The sequence below is a fragment of the Chiloscyllium plagiosum genome, unplaced genomic scaffold (genome assembly GCF_037043375.1).
Source record: "Chiloscyllium plagiosum isolate Xiang-an unplaced genomic scaffold, Cpla_swu_hap1 HiC_scaffold_31, whole genome shotgun sequence".
NCBI lineage: Eukaryota > Metazoa > Chordata > Chondrichthyes > Orectolobiformes > Hemiscylliidae > Chiloscyllium > Chiloscyllium plagiosum.
In genome coordinates, this window is record NW_028270169.1 from 73,077,717 (window position 1) to 73,084,516 (window position 6,800).

The 6,800-nt window shown below is 45.6% G+C and overlaps 1 long non-coding RNA gene across 2 annotated transcripts in view; it reads right to left on the minus strand.

Annotated features, from left to right (window-relative positions):
- The window catches only part of LOC148142002 (uncharacterized), a 972,588-nt gene that overhangs the window by 27,105 nt on the left and 938,683 nt on the right, over positions 1 to 6,800 (minus strand). The gene's annotated exons all lie outside the window — the stretch shown is intronic.

The window sequence follows — 6,800 nt, forward strand, 5'->3', positions numbered from 1 at the left end:
CAACAATACCCTCCACCGTATCTCCTCTACTTCCCACACCTCCGCCCTTGAACCCAACTCCTTCAACTGCAACAAGGATAGAATCCCCCAAGTCCTCACATTCCACCCAGGTACAACACATCATCCTCCACCATTTCCACCACCTACAATCAGACCCCATCAGAGATATATTTCCCTCCCCAGTCCTTTCAGCATTCCTCAGAGACCATTCTCTCTGTGACTTCCTTGTTAGATCCACGCTCCCCACCAACCCATCCTCTCCTCCCAGCACCTTCGCTCGCCATTGCAAGAGGTGGAAAACCTGTGCCCACACCTTCCCCTCACCTCCATCCAAGGCACCACAGGATCCTTCCACATTCAGCAGAGATAGTTCTTACATTCAAACACCTCACCTATTGAGTCCTTTGCTCTCGATGTGATCTCCTCTACAGTGGGGAGACAGGACGCCAACTTGCGGAATATTTCAGGGAACATTTCTGGGACACGTACCAACCAACCACACTGTCCTGTGGCCGACAACTTCAACGGCCCCTCCCACTCCGCCAAGGACATGCAGATTCTGGGCTGCCTCCATCGCCAAATCGAGCCATCCGAAGCCTGGAGGAATAACACCTCATCGTCCGCCTTGGGACCCTTCAACCACACAGCATCCATGTTTCCTCATCTCCCCTCACCCTACCTTATCCTAGCTCCAACCCTCCAACTCGGCACTGGCCGCTTGAACTGACCCATCTGTCCATCTTCCTTCCCCATTATCCACTCCACCCTCTCACCATTACCTCCCATCTGCATCTACCTATTGCCTTCCTAGCTCCCTTCCCCCCCAACCCTACACACCCCCTCCTATTTATCTCTAAGCACTCTTTCCCACACCGCACATTCCTGATGAAGGGCATATACCTAAAACGTCGATTCTCCAGCTACTTGAATGCTGCCTGACCTGCTGTGCATTTCCAGTGCCACATGTTAACGAAGCTGGAAGAACAAAACCGCATCACCCACTCGGGTACCCTTCAGCCTTTTGGCCTTAATATCAAATTCCATAATTTCAGATGCTGAACTCTCCCACGTCCTAGTGTCCTAGCCCCCTACCCCACACACCAGGCCTTGTTATTACATAGCCTGCTATTACACACTATCTGTGATTAGCCACTAACAGTCCCCATAAACAGCTATTCACCCTCCCCCAGCCAGATCGATATACACTCCTTTGTCCAATTTCTCCTCTCTCTCTCTTTGGGCTCTATTCCCAATCATTTACTCTTTAACCTATACCTTCTGCATATAAACCAACATTTTTTTCTCAGTCACATCAGTTCTGAGGAAGGTTCATAGGATCAGAAATGTTAACTCTGACTTGTCTTCACAGATGCTGCCAGACCTGCTGAGCTTTTCCAGCACTTTCTGGTTGTTGTTCATCATTTCCATCATTCACAGTGTTTTCTGGTTTTTATTTAGCGGGAGCTTGTAATTCATGTCAAGCAGCCTACACCGTGTGTTTATAAACCGCCCCAGTACCCACAAAATCCATTTTTCTCCCAGTCAATGCCACTCCCATCACACTCACTGAGTCCCCCCCTCACAGTGACACTGCGCCTGCACAGCTCATGGTCACGTGTTGGCCTGCTAGCCACACCCCTCATTCACTTCTATTGGCTGGAGTATCACGCCAACTCTCCTACTGGTCTGCAGCTGCTGTCAATCACCTGGGCCCCATTGTGTCATGTTGGTGGGATCCTCCCATAAGTGTTGGAGGCTGAAGTGTGACCTCATTGAGTTTTATAAAACCATGAGGGGCATGAATTGGATAAATAGACAGGTCCAGAACGAGAGGGCATAGGTTTAAGTTGACAGGGAAAATATTTAAAAGGGACCTAAGGGGCTTCTGTCAATCAGAGGTTGCTACATGCATGGAATTTTTGGTCAGGACAAGTGGTGGAGCCTGGTACAATTACACCATCTGAAGCGCATCTGAATGGGTATATGAATAGAAAGGGTATAGAGGGATATATGCCAAGTGCTGGCAAATAGGACTTGATTAGGTTAAGACATCTGGTCAGCATGGACGAGTTTGACCGAAGGGTCTGTTTCTGAGCAGTACATCTCTATGGCTCGATGGCTCTGCGGAGGGATGAGCTTCATCATTCACAGTGAATGGGGCAGTATCACAGAGCATTGGGGCTGGGGGCTATTCAGCCCATTTGGGCTGTACTCTCTCCCTCTGCAGATGCTGCAAATCTGTCCCAACTCCCCTCCCATCTGTCCATAGTCCTCCAAATCTTTCCTTAAAAAGTTGAATTCCAAATTTGTTTTGACACTATTGAATCTGCATTCAGCTCTTGTTCAAACTGTTCCAGATGCTCAGAACTGACTCAGTAAAATAATCTTCTCATTTTTACCTTGCATTATTTGCCAGTTACATGAATGTAGTTACTAAAAATTGTGACAAACATTCTACTTTCCCTCTCTGTCAACTAAATATCCTGGAGACAAATCTGCTCCTGGTCGAAATCACGATAGGGGGAGGTTGACTAGGCTGGGGCTATTTTCCCTGGCGTGTCGGAGGCTGAGGAGTGACCTCACAGAGGTACATAAAATCTTGAGCGGCATGGACAGGATAAATAAGGTAAATAGACAAAGTCTCCCCCCTGGAGTGGGGGCTTCCAGAACTAGAGGGCATAGGTTTAGGGTGGGAGGGGAAAGATATAAAAGAGACCTGAGGGGCAACGTTTACACACAGAGGGTGGTACGTGTGTGGAATGAGTGGCCAGAGGAAGTGGTGGAGGCGAGTACAATTGCAACATTCATAGGTATATGAATAGGAAAGATTTGGAGGGATATGGGCCAGGTGCTGGCAGGTGGGACTAGATTGGGCTGGAATATCTGGTTGGCATGGATGGGTTGGACCGAAGGATCTGTTTCTGTGCTGTACATCTCTGTGATGAATCTTATCCAAATAGCTAGTTCTCCCCGTATTCTATGATGTTGAACTTGCTAACCAGTCTGTTGTTGTGTGGAACATTGTGTCTTCCTGAAGTCCGAGTTAACGATGTCCATGCACAAAGCCATGCTGATTCTCCCCAATTATTTGCCTTTCCAATTACTTGAAAATCCTGTCCCTTAGAATCCCTTCCAACAACTTGCCTGCCACTGACTTCAGGCTCACCAGTCTATAGTTCCCTGGCTTTTCCTTACCATCTTTCTCAAATAATGGCACACATCTTCCAGCACCTCACCTGTGGTTATTAATGACACAAATATCTCAGCGAGGGGCCCAACAATCACTTCCCTAGCTTCCCACAAATTTCTGGGGTACATCTGATCAGGTCCCAGGGATTTATCCACCTTTATCCATTTTAAGACATTCAGGGTATCCTCCTTTGTAACATGGACACTTGCCAAGTTATCACTATTTATTTGTGCAAATTCTCTAGCTTCCATATCGTTTTTCAGTAAAAACCAATGTGTAATATTCATATAGAATCTTTCCAACCTCCTGCGGTTCCATAGTCAGTCTTGTTGATCTTTGAGGTTCCCTATTCTCTGCCTGGTCACTCTTTGTCCTTAGTGTGTTTCTAGAATCTCTTTGGATTCTCCTTAAACCTATTTCCCAAAAGCCATCGCTTGTCCCCTTTTTGCCCTCCTGGTTTCCCTCAAATATTCTCCTACTGTCTCTATACTCCTCCAGGGATCCACTCCCTGCTGTCTGTACCTGCCATATCCCTCCTTCATTTTCTTGACCAGAGCCTCAATTTCTCTCGACAGGCAGCATTCTCTACGCCTCCCAGCCTTGGCCTTAACAGGAATATACTGTCTGTGTACTCTCATTGTCTCATTTTTACAGGTCTATGGAGGCAATGGCAGATATGGACAGAGAATCAATCATTTTCAGTAAAGAGGAAGTGTTAGGAAAGGTAACAGCCTAAAGGTAAAAGGGGCGCCTGGCCGTGATGGAATGCATCCCAGGGGCTAAAAGAGATGGCCGGGAAAATAGCAAATGTGATCATGATAATTCGCGAAAATTTGCTGGACTCTGGGACGTATCTGACAGATTGGAAAGCTGCAAATGTGTTGCCACTATTTTAAAAAAAAACACCCATTAGTTTAACTTCTGTAGTGGGAAAAATGCTTGAACCTCTCAAGGAAGTAGTATCGAGTTTTCTGGGCAGAAACTATCCCATTGAGCAGACACAGCATGGATTCATGAAAGGCAGCTCATGTTTAATGCATTTAGTTGAACTATTTGAGGACATCACAAATGCGTTGGACAAGGGGGACCCGGTTGGTGTGGTGTATCTGGATTTCCAGAAAGTAATCGACAAGTTGCCACATGAAAGGCTGCTGTATAAGATAAAGGCTGCACGGCATTATGGGTAATGTATTGGCATGGATACAGGATGGGTTAACCAACAAAAAGTATAGAATGGGGATAAATGTGAGTTTGGATTAGTGTTGGCACTACAACTGTTTACAATTTACACAAACGTTTTGGAGTTGAGGACCAAGTGTACGGTGTCAGAGTTCAGATTTGATACAAAGATGAGGTAGAGCAATGTGTGCAGAGGCCACCGTAAGTCTGCACAGGGATACAGATAGGTTAAGTCAGTGGGTAAGGATCTGGCAAATGGAGTTCAATGTTGGGAAATGTGGGGTCATCCATTTTGGTCGAACTAACAGCAAACTGGATGATGAAATAGTGAAAACCTGCAGCATGCTGCTGTGCAGAGGGAGCTGGGTGTACTTGTGCTTGAATCGCAGGAAGTTGGTTTGCAGGTGCAGCAGGTAATTAAGGCAGTGAAGGGAATATTGTCCTTCATTGCTAGAGGGATGGTTATGCTGCAGCTGTACAGGCCACACCTGGAGTACTGTGTACAGGTTTGATCACCTTACTTCAGCAAGGATGTACTAGCACTGGATGGGGTGCAGAGGAGGGTCACTAGTTTGGGCCTGGAGTTGAGAGGGTTGGTGTATGTGGAGAGATTGAGAAAACTGGTTCTATACTCATTGTAATTTAGAAGAATGGGAGGTTGGATGGGGTAAAAAAAACAAAATTATGAAGGGAGTAAGTAAGATAGAAGCAGGGAGTTTATTTTCACCAGGGGTGGGTGATACTAGAGAACATAGCATCAAAATAAGGTGGAGCAGATTTAGGACTGAGTTCAGGAGTAACTTCTTCAGCTAAAGGGTTGTGAATCTGTGGAATTCCCTGCTGAGTGAAGCAGCTGAGCTATCAACTTTATTTGCCTTTAAGGAACAGGAAAGGAATTAAGGGTTATGGTGAGAGAGCAGGAATGTGGAGCTGAGGCCATGAAAAGATCAACCCTGACCTTATTGAATGGCAGAGCAGGTTTGAGGGGTCAGATGAAAGTTTTTGCCTTGTGCCATCAAAATTGACCTTTGAAAAGTTAAGTTTCGAAATTGGATAATCTGGTCTATTATTTTCTGTAACTATTTTAAAACTAGTAGAATTATCAGAGAATCCCAGAATCCCAACAGTGTGGAATGAGACCATTCGGCCCATCACATCGATACTGACGCTCAGAGCCTCCTAACCTCCCCCTGTAACGTTGCATTTTCCAGGGCCACCCAACCTACACATCCCTGAACACTACGGGCAATTCAGCCTGGATAATCCAATCTACCCTGCACATCTTTGGACTGTGGGAGGAAACCAGAGAACCCGGATGAAATCCACGCAGACAACCCCAATAAGGTGATCATCACTTTCTTATTTCCCAGTTCCACCCAAATAACTTCACTGGGCGTACTCCCATGAATATTCTCCCTAAGCACAAACATAATGCTATCCCTAATCAAAAACGCTACTCTCCCTCCTCTCTTGGCCCCGTTTCTATTCTTCCTATAGCATCTATACTCTGAAACATTAAGCTGCCAGTCCTATCCATCCCTGAGCCACGTTTCTGTAATACCCATGATATCCCAGTGCCATGTTCAAAACCATACCCTAAGCCCACCTGCCTTCCCTATCAGGCCTCTTGCATTGAAATAAATGCAGTGTAACTGCTCAGTCTGACCTCATTCTCTGCTTTTCCCTTGCCTGTCTTGACTATTTGACCTCAGAACTGCACCAGCCTCAGATATACCTCTTTTCTCACTATCTATTTGCAATCACACCCACTCCCTCACTGGTTTAATGCCTCCTGAGTAGCATTAACAAATCTCCCTGCCTAGATATTAGACACCTTCCAAATCAGGTACAATCCATCCTTCTTATGCAGGTCAACTCTACTCCAGAGGAGATCACAATGATGCAAAAACGTGAATCCTTTTTCCACTGCACCAGCTCCTTAGCCACTCATTGAGCACCTCCTCCTCCTCTGTAATATGGATATTTTTCAAGATGTCACCATTTATTTCCCCACATTTTATATCTCCCATGTACTTCTTCACAGTAAACACTGATGCAAAGTACTTGTTTCCCTATCTCGCCCATCGCCTGAAGCCCCACACAAAGACTGCCTTGCTGATCTCTATTTTCTCCTAGTTAGCCTTTTGTTCTAAATGTATTTATAAAAGCCCTTTGGATTATCCTTAACCCTATTCGCCAAAGCTATCTCACGTCCCCTTTTTGCCTCCTGATTTCCCTCTTAATTATACTCCTACTGCCTTTATACTTGAAAATTTTTTGGATTGGAATAAATGTAAAATATTACATCTTGATAAAACAAACCAGGGTAGGACTTGCACTCAATAAAAGTAGGACCTTGAGTAGTGATATGGGAACGAAGAGACAGAGGGCTTCACGTCTTGGAAGTGTGTGTGACATGTAGACAGGGTGG